At 37.1% G+C, this 10185-nt stretch overlaps 1 long non-coding RNA gene across 1 annotated transcript; it reads right to left on the minus strand.

The window, feature by feature from the left end:
- Positions 1-9497: 9497 nt before the first annotated feature.
- LOC149091583 (uncharacterized) lies at positions 9498-9756 on the minus strand. The gene is made up of 2 exons (XR_016196803.1): positions 9673-9756; positions 9498-9611 (listed from the first exon to the last, which is right to left on the minus strand). It is a non-coding gene; the product is annotated as an uncharacterized LOC149091583 (long non-coding RNA).
- Between the last annotated feature and the right edge of the window lie 429 nt (positions 9757-10185).

Consider the following 10185-nt stretch of genomic DNA (forward strand, 5'->3'; position numbering starts at 1 on the left):
CAGATCAAAGATCAACAATATGCACCTCATTTTTTATTTTTTATTGAATTTCAATTTTAAATACATAGGCGTAGATTGTACATACATTAATATCAAGAAATACATTTATTTATTTATCGCTTGCATTACTTGGTCATCTATGTGCTCTATGGATTTATGTACTTCCCTGATTATCCACAAAGTTTATAATCCAGCTTCCTTCAATTCCAGAGAGTGTCCACCCGGGAGGCGCCAAAAATGTCCTTCCCAAATTTGCATCGCCTGTTTTCTTTGAATTGAGGTGGAATAACTTCTTCAAGGGAGTCCCGGAATGTTGGCCAGCGCAAGTGTTCACTTTGGAACACTTCTGTATCAACAGGTGGAAGATAGCTCTCATAGACTGCGTAGCGGTTGTCGAATTTGGCCTCCAAAGCTTCAACTTCGCCACTGCTCGCAATTTGGCTTATTCTCTAGCGCAGACCTTTTACTCTTGTTCAGCATCATCTCACGATGTCTTGACCCGATCTCGAAGGCCCGGAGCTGAGCCGCAGGGTCACGGGACTGTTGATTCGGGCCTCGAACTTAATGAGCCTATCTGCAGCCGCGATGAAATCGGACAGGGACATATTGACTTCGGGGCTTCGGGCTTCGGACTGGGCCGGGTCTGTGGTTTCCCGGACGGAATGCGAGATGTAGATGATGGAAATTTCTGATGTGCAGACAGAATATCACTCAAAGAACAGAGTAATGCAGTTGACACGAATAAGGAGGTGGTCAACTGAACGTAAAACAAATTGAAAAAGAAATTGTTAGGAAAATAAACAAAAGATGGAAACATTTAATCAACTTATTTAGGATAGATTAAACAATTAAATTTGTTTCCTTTTAATAATAAAAAAGGAAAAAAAAAAAAACAAGAAACAAATTTATTTTCTATTTGTTTTACAATAGTTTTTAAACTACGATGAATTTTGTTCGTACACAACTATCGTCACGAAATTGTGGCGGCCGGTGATAGCTATCGGAAATATTATTGATACTGGCACTGACCAAACAACAAATAAATTGGACATGTAGTACAAACTTTATCAACACCGAAAAATCTGCCTCCAAGAGCCTATCAATTTTTCGTATTTGCTCGGCTCTTTACTTTAATCATTCCGCTTCATGCGCTCGACCGAGATGGTCAAATGTTGAATAAAAGATGTCTCTGTGCTCAATTTTTATTGTTGCTCTCTTGCTCTCTCTACTCTCTGCTCACAAAAATTGAAATTTTTCGTGTTCGACTGCCAATTATTTCCTTCTGTGTGAAGAGTATACCTAACTCTTCCAACCGTTCACCAACCTTGTACATTATTTGCACATGCACACCATAGACCCTTGCTACTTGTATGACCATTAGTGCAAAGGTCTTGCTGCCTGTAGCAATTTTAGGCCCTAGCATATGCATTTGCTCGATCTTGATTGCTCACATATTTATGTGTGTATGTGAATGTGTATGCCTGTGACATGAACTTTAGCGTGTGCCCACCTCAACTTAGAATTAGTTGACCGATTTAGGGTTCGAATTGAAGAGGCGCGCTTGTATGTACAGTGGCTCACTTATTATTGGTTTTATTTTATATTTGGTTTTATGTGCTGATCTTAGAGCTCGGTATTTGCTTAGCGGCAATCATATCGGAACCCATCCGACGCAAATATATTAAATTTCGACTCATGTGATTATATGTGGGGCGGATTGGAAGCAATCTGCCTGGCGCCCACCAAATACTGAGGTCAAAGATCAGCACCTAAAATCAAATATGAGCTATGGCAGTGGATGTTGCATGGTTGGGCCTGCAGGTCGGGTTTGGAGAGTTGTAGTAGAAGGGCGATCCCGATTGCATAAGGCAAATGACCAACACAATAAACCGGGTATTGACTAGTCCTGGCTAATCTGGAACAGTCCAAATGTGGTAAATCCGCTGGCCCAGTGGTCATACCTGAACGTTATAGAAAATTTGTGGGCAAAATTGGGCGTGGCCATCGGAAATGGTCAATATTCAATAAAAATGACCTCAAAACGGCCGTGTTGGAGGATTGGCCAAAAATCTCCAGCGGAACCACCCGAAAGTAAGTAAACTGGATGGAATCACGATTCAAAGTGGTGATTAAACAAAACGGAGTTAAAAAATTATCATAATTACAGAATTTTTGGACAATAAAGACATTGAAAGTAAAGTGCACGAAATAAGCTGTGACATGGAAAAGGTATGTTTTTTTAGTTTTCTTTAATTTTAAATCTTGTTAATTATAATAGAAAAATAATTGAAAGCGTTAATACATAATGAATAACCAATAAATAAGACCTCATTTTAATTTTTGGGATATCTTAACTGGTTTAGCGGGAATACGGTTATAAAGTTTTACTATGCTGCTGCACGAAATAAGGTGCGAGCCACTGTAGGTAACTGACTAACTAAAGTGACTTGCCAATAATTTTTATAAGTTTTACTTTCATGATTTTTTTGACACCTTGACCTGTATATGTAAGAAAATGTGCTTACTTTATAAAATGTAAAGTTCATCTGTATATGTATGTACATTTATAGACCTTAATCAGGTAAATTTTTTAAAAATGCATTCTGATGGGCAAGCCCACGATCATTGAAATGAAATCAGGTGCTTAAATATAAGCGCGAGTTACCTGCCAGTTAGTATACTACACGCATACATACCTATACATATGTATGTGTATGAGTTACTCGCCGGTCACAGTGCCACAATGTATATGTATGTACATATGTATATGTCGGAACAGTATTAGTATCGGTCATCGTTTCGCGCAGCGAGTTTCGTTCGCACTTGAATCCTAGGTGCAACTAACTTGTGTCTCTCAATTATTCTTTGTGCCTACTCCCGAACCTCACTCGGCGACAGCGACACAACGCTGTCGCCCCGCTAAAACGGTATTTCCTAAGCGACAACATGCAAATATTGGCTGATGCAATATGATGAAATCAATTCCTAGAACTACAACCACACTCATAAGTACGAAGGCATAAAGAAAAGGGAAAATATGCGAGCAGGTAATAAGCACAATTACAGTGCGCGCCAACATATTAATACTACTTGCTTCGACATATATATTTTAGATTTGGGATACGACAATATAATGATGTATGCATCGGAGAGTCATTAAAATCCTCAGTTAAAGTAGATTCATCTTGTATCTTGTTCTCCATTACGCCACTAAAATTGTGCAGCGAGTCTCAGCGTGCTGACGGGTTCTCTACTCAAATCAAAGGGTGACGCGCTCTAGCACAGTCATCGTCTACTAGAGATCATATTCTTCCCTTACTCAGTATCGATAACAATCATCGTCACACTTACCCAACACAATCCTGAGCCACACTCGATATCAGCATTTACTGACGTTACACCATTTTAGTGTTGCATTATCCCAATCTGATCACGCATAGAACAACACTGACCACACAACAGAACCTTATGAGTGTATTGGCGCGTAATCTCAAAATACTGTACGCTATCAATTTACCACGTGTAGGCAACAGTTTTCTTAAAACTCATTTTACTAGTTCCAAACTATAATAGTCACAAGATATGTGTTTTTTTTTATTACGTATGTGTCTATATGTATTCTTTGGTTTTTATCCGATGGAGTTTCTGTTTTAACAAATTTGTTTCTAACTAGGTTTCTGTCATATTTGACTTCTTTGCAAAAGTCGCATTGGTTGATCACTGTCTGTATTAATTCTAATAACATAGGGTAAAATATTTTATTTTTTATTTTGTTGTACGTCTCTTGAATACCTGAATGCATACTCTCTTGTACATGGTAAATAGATATTTGTTTTACAGCTTCCGTTTCATTTTCTTTATCTTGAGCTTTTTGTGTGCATTTAGTGAATTGTATTTGTTTGTTGTTAGAGTATAATTAAATTATTTTTTCTTGCACTATATTATAATCTTGATCCGGTAGATCTGAATATATACCTACTTTTCCTTTGTTTAAGTTTTTATAAAATATTCTTCCATTGTTGGAAAGTCGTTTTTTGCTATGAAAATTATTCTTTTTCCATGAATCGTTTTACACTTCTCTGTTTTGCCATTCGTTATTATTTTTTGTGTTTTATATTTATTTACTATTTCTTCCTTTATTAGAAAATGATCCTGTAAATTTTCTTCTGCTGAATGTATAGTTGCTGCTAACGAATAGTTATCTTCTTCAATATTTGTTATTATATTTATGTCTGATATATTGTCATTATCTTGCTGTGGCTCAAAATCATTATTCATTATTCTGCTTAAGAAATCGGCTACTCTGTTTTCTCTTTCTCTTAAGTAATCTATGTCAAACTGATATTCTCCTAGTTTTAGTAACCATCTTTGATGCCTTAGCGAAATATCTTTCCCTTTATGTTTTCAATATAAGAAGTTGATCGCTTGGTGATCTGTTAATAGTTTGAATTTTCTTCCGTAGAGATATGGTCTAAAATAGTTTACACTCCATAGTATTGCTAAAAATTCTTTATCTGTTGCTGAATAATTTTTCTCATGATTGTTTAACGTTTTTGTCGCAAAACAAATTGAATGCCCTTCTTGAGAAAGAACCGATCCTATGGCATAATTTGAATCGTCAGTTGTAAGCGTGAATGCTTTTTCAAAGTTAGGGAACCTTAATATAGGATTTGAACAAATAAGTTGCTTCTGTGGCATCCAATTTTAATAACATTGTCTCTTCAGTGAATTTCTTGTAGGCAACAGTTTTCTTAAAACTCATGTTACTAATTCCAAACTTTATTAAAGCAACCAATAATCATTAAAAATTCTTCAAAAGTATTTTGTCTTAATTCAAGCTTTTAATTCACATAACACTCCAATTTCAATAACATTGTCTCTTCAGTGAATTTCTTTTACATTCCAATTTTCATTAACATTGTCTCTTTAGTAAATTTCTTACTACATTTATATTCTTGTTAATCAGTCTTTTCATGTCACGTTTACATCTCAAGAATCCTAGGCAAAGTACCACCACGTAGCCATCGACAACAATTCACAACATCCGACGGCATCTATCCCCGTCTCCACACAGTCACTCTCACTGTGTCACTACAGTCCGATTCAACTGTTTCGTTACAGTCCTTCCACTGTATTTACTCAACCAGACGGAATCTATCCCCCGTCTCTACAGTCTGTTGAAACTGTTTCCATACGGTCTGTTTCACCCGTTTCTTCAGATGAACTCATTTCAAACTGATGAACTCATTTTAAACAGTCATGTGAGTATATGTATAGTCGTTTATTTGTGTCCTTCTAACTAACTTTGCTTCTATACGTTCGTTGTTTTTAATTATACATAATCTTCTTTACAAAACTTCACAATCTTGGGTTTCCCTTTATCAATATAACTTCGTCATATTAAGCTGCTTTCTCTATATTCTTTATCGCTTGTGATCGTATGTCTGCGACTTTAACTTGAGGTTCATTATCACTAATTGGAACTAAATCTGGCACTCTTTCCACTCTCTCCCAAAACATCTTGTCATACTCGATAACTAGCCTCAACGACTGTTAGTAAATAATGTCTAAAGTCCTTTACTTCATTAACTACTGCTAGAGTTTCCAACTCATAAGACGAGTATTTAGATTCACATGTAGTAGTTGTCTTACTAAAATACTCTATGACATATTGAACGAATACACTTGACTAAGATGATGTTTAGTTTCGTATTGATCTATATTATTCTGAGCCCGGGTTTATATACCCAGACTCATGTATAATTTCAACCCTTAAATCTAATGTATCTATTGCTCAGCATTGGGCTATTACATATTCTTATCTTATCGCTGAGTGTGTAAGACTCCGCGTTGGTCTATTAGCTATTCTTATCCTATCGCTGAGTTTGTAAGGCTCAGCACTTGTCTCTTACGTTATCTTGTCGCTAAGGGTCAGAGTCGTATTTTATTTCTAGTTTGACAGTTCACACTTTCACATGTGGTATCTATTTTATGTATGCCGTCTGTCGAGTACATAGATTGTATGTTCCCATACTTATCATATTTCTATGTTCATGCATGTTCATGAACATTCTGCGGGGGGCCAGAGAAGGTGATAGCTAACAATTGCTGTCTCTGGTTTCTTTTCTTAATTAGGTACAAGACAAATAGAGATATTATAATTATTACTAGTCCCAGAGAAATATGTCCATTCATTGTGTGAAGGAGAAGATCCTCAATGTCTACTTTATGACGGTGCAACTCCTTAATACTCTGTTGTACCCGTTGTAGCTCCACTGAGTTATTTACGACAATGTGTTGAAGTGGTGTTGGATCCCATGTGGTGTTCTGGTCGATTATTTTAAGGAAGAGTGGAGCGTACCTCGCCGTATTTGAAGATACTAGGTCCTGTGGAGTTATAATGTTAATTTTACCTATCCTGGCTGAGCATCCAGCGAGTAGCTCGACTATGCCTTGGTTTGAAAACAGGACCATGTCCACGTAGTTTCCGCATATGATGTGGGCTGACTTTTTCTCAAACACTTTAAAAAGCCAGCGTTTTTTTCCATTGAGTTTTTTGACGAACGTGTCCTCCTCGTATTCCATCATCTTGCACGGCTGCTTGTTGCTCGGTTTTGGAGTATTGGAGATATTTCACAACTTTCGTCATCTGCATCTTCCCATGCCCAACTTCCTTCACACAGGTATGTGATCGCGTCTTCATGCCGGCAATGGCTTACTTCCATTTCAGTCATTGAGTGGTATGCGTTTATCTCAGTATTGAAAATGAGGAATTTCGTTTTTGTCTTCGGAAAAACTTTTCTTCCTTTCAGTACGAGTGGTATTGGTATTACTTCGAAGAGAGTGGCATGCTGGTTTATGTATATTGGTAGCCTTGCGTCTATGATTAGCACATTGTCCTTAAATATTGCTTGCGCTTTCATTAGTTTGTATACTAGCTGAAGCCTTTTCGGAGAAATTTCGCCAGAAAGGAGTTGATTCCGCTGCAGTTTCTGTTGGATCTTGTTGAGTTCAGCTAACATTTTATTTGGTTCGACTAGGGACGGGTGTACTTTTCCTTGATTAATATCCGTCACCAGGGCAATTACTGCTGACTGGAGATCCTCGGTTTCCTCAATCCAGCTTCTCACTTGGTTGATCAACATAAAGAACTTTATAGACTCTTTGTAGACGAAAAAGTTATCTTTTATAGTGCTTGCCATTTTATTTATCTCCTTTGTAACCTTTTCAAAGTTTTTATTCACTTCCTCTGTAGTGGTTTGTACAAGGTTTGATGTTGCATTAATGATGGATGTTTGGTTTCTGACATAATCACTTATTCGTTTTTCGTTTTTGATTATTGTCTGCATGTTTTCTTCCAGTCTGTTTGCGGTGCCAATATCGAAAAACATTATGAACCGTTTTGATCTGTTGGCTGTTTATTTTTTTCTCTAATGTTTTTCAATTTTAACATTATTGTGCTGCTCACTGTTGTGCAGTACTCGTTGAAATCGCCCAATTTTTCGCAAATGACGCTTGTTTTACTCATTAGCTCATCTGCTTGATTAAGCACTTCGAAGTAAGCTTGCATGTCATAGTAGAACAGCATCTGCCAGGTTGAAGAGACGACTTCCACTTTTCCAAGTTTATCCATTAGCATTGCCGTTTGTGGATCCATATCTCGAACTTTGACTTTGGTGGTTGTGTTTATAGCAGGTATAATTGTAGTACTTGCTACCTGCAATATCATTAGCAGACTTAAAATTGTCGCTTTTCCGGTCACAGACTTTGCCGATCGTGTTTTCCTTCGCTCTTTCGGAGAGTCGTCTTGCTTATCCTTTTCATTAGTGGGTAGTAAACATATCTTGTTTACTGATCTTTAACTTCACCAATATTTGTTTTATTGTGACTACTCGAACTTTATCATCTAGTCCTTTTGTAGTTTTGGTAATTTTTCCCATAGGCCATCTAGCGGGATGTGTATTTTCTTGTTTTAATAAGACAAGTTGGCCTTCTGTGAGGTTTGTATTTGTTGCCGCCATTTGGTTCGCTGTTGCAGTGATGTTAAGTATTCCTCCTTCCATTTCCTCCAGAACTCTGCTCGGATTCGTTGCATGTGCCTCCATCTATCCAAGGATCCGATTTTCCGATGCTCGTCAAAGTATTCTGGAGCTCCGATTAGTGGTCGTCCAACAATGAAATGACCTGGTGTCAATATGTCGTCTCCCTCTGTGTCAATATTTAAGGTAACTAGGGGTCGTGAGTTTAGTACTGCTTCAATTTGACATAGCAATGTCGAAAACTCCTCAAACGTGAAGCTGTTATCGCCGATGACTCGCTTAAAGTGGTGTTTTACGGATTCCCATATTTATTCCAGCTTCCCATATTCCTCCCATGTGGGGGCTTGCCGGCGGGATAAAGTGCCATTTTATGCCTTCTCGTTCCAGCACTGGTGCGATACTGCTATTTTCTTTTATAGCTGCAACCAGCTCCTTGTCCAATATTCTAGCGGCACCTACAAAATGACCCTGTTTTGGAATGGGTAATCGCCAGTTACTCGATACACTGGTAAGTTTCCCATTAACTGACTGGCCATTTCCTATTTGTACCTGTGTTGCGTAAGCCGACAATCCAGAACTCCCTTGGAATGAGGTTTCTCATAAGCTTCAGTCCGCCATGTAGGGGTTCCTTATGTGCTTGGTTTATAGTTAGCCAAGAAAGATGTGATTTTCCAACTACAATTGGGTGCTTCACATTATATGGCACCAATGCACTTTGGAGGCGGCCTCCCACACGTAAGACCCCGTCACCATCCAGAAATGGGTTGAGCGCTTGTAATTTACTCTTAGCTTCCAGTGGTTTCCTCGCTTAAAGTAAATTTATCTCTTGCCCAAAATCAAGCTGTTGTTGCAATTTTATGATGACTGTTTTGGCTTGCCTTAGTTCTTCGACTGTTAGGTGTGTCGGCTGATGCTTCTTTCCTCTTGATTTTGCAATAAATCGTAATATGTAACCCATCACACTTATTAGTTTATTTATTTATGAGTACTTTGTCAATAGTGGGCTCAGGTAATTTTCTTTTGTTGTTATAATTGCAACTATAACAGTTTCTGGCACTTCATGTTGGTAGAACACACATTAATGATCTCAAATTCCCTTTCCCATCATTCATATTAGCTGTCAAGCAGCTAGATGAAGAGGAGAAGAGAATATAGAGATGTTCTTTATTCATACAATACTTTGACAATAGTATTTTCTTAGAATTAAAGTGGCGCCTAAAAGTATACTTTAAAAAATATACATATGGACAATATTTCACGAAACTATAATATGATTAGTTTAAATGGCCACTGATGCATCAAACAATAATAGAGCAGCGTAGTGTTACAATATAAGAATAAAAGAGCAATTTAAAGATGACAATAAAGTGCTTAGATGGCTGATTATAGACTAAGTTAGTTAGATAATCATATGTTTTACAATAGTAAGAAGTAGCATTAATTAACGTAATTTAAACATTTCATTTATAAGCATCTGCAAGATGCAGTGAGAAATTAGCTCAGAGAGGCCAATTTGGGTTATAGAGAAAAGTCAAGACGAAGTCTGGTCATTTTCTCCATTGTGAGTGTAAGCTAAGAATAGTTATGATTGCAGAAAGTTAATAAACATTAATAAAATAATTATTTTCCTTACTTGTTTACATTTGAGTTGCAATGACTAAAAGAATATGCACAGTTGTTACTATACAATGTTTGTGCAGCAATAGGTTGTTACATAGTTATCAGTGAAACTGATTTACCCCCCATTTACCCCCCACCCCTAAATCCACCCCCTTACCATCATCTTTGTAAAAGTCGTATATCAAATACTAGAGACTTGTGCTTCGGTATGCACATACATTTAAACATCATGATTACGTTCTGAAAGTTTCATTACGATCGTACGTCTAGAAATTAAATTATTCAACAAATAAGTTCTCATAATATTCCCAACACTGCAGCGCCCAACCGCAATAGGTTATAAATTTATAACTCCTACATTATTAGAGCTATAGTCTCCAAATTTTAGAAATATATTCCAATGCATTTTATACAATTTCGGTTTTTGTTATATTTTGGATACCGGCTCCAAATTCACCAGAATCCCCAGTGAAGGTATAGTATAGCTAATTGTGAATGATTTGATTTGATGTTTTTTTTTTAAATG

Source organism: Drosophila navojoa, chromosome 4, assembly GCF_054131105.1.
Source record: "Drosophila navojoa isolate 15081-1374.11 chromosome 4, UAZ_NAV_1.0, whole genome shotgun sequence".
NCBI lineage: Eukaryota > Metazoa > Arthropoda > Insecta > Diptera > Drosophilidae > Drosophila > Drosophila navojoa.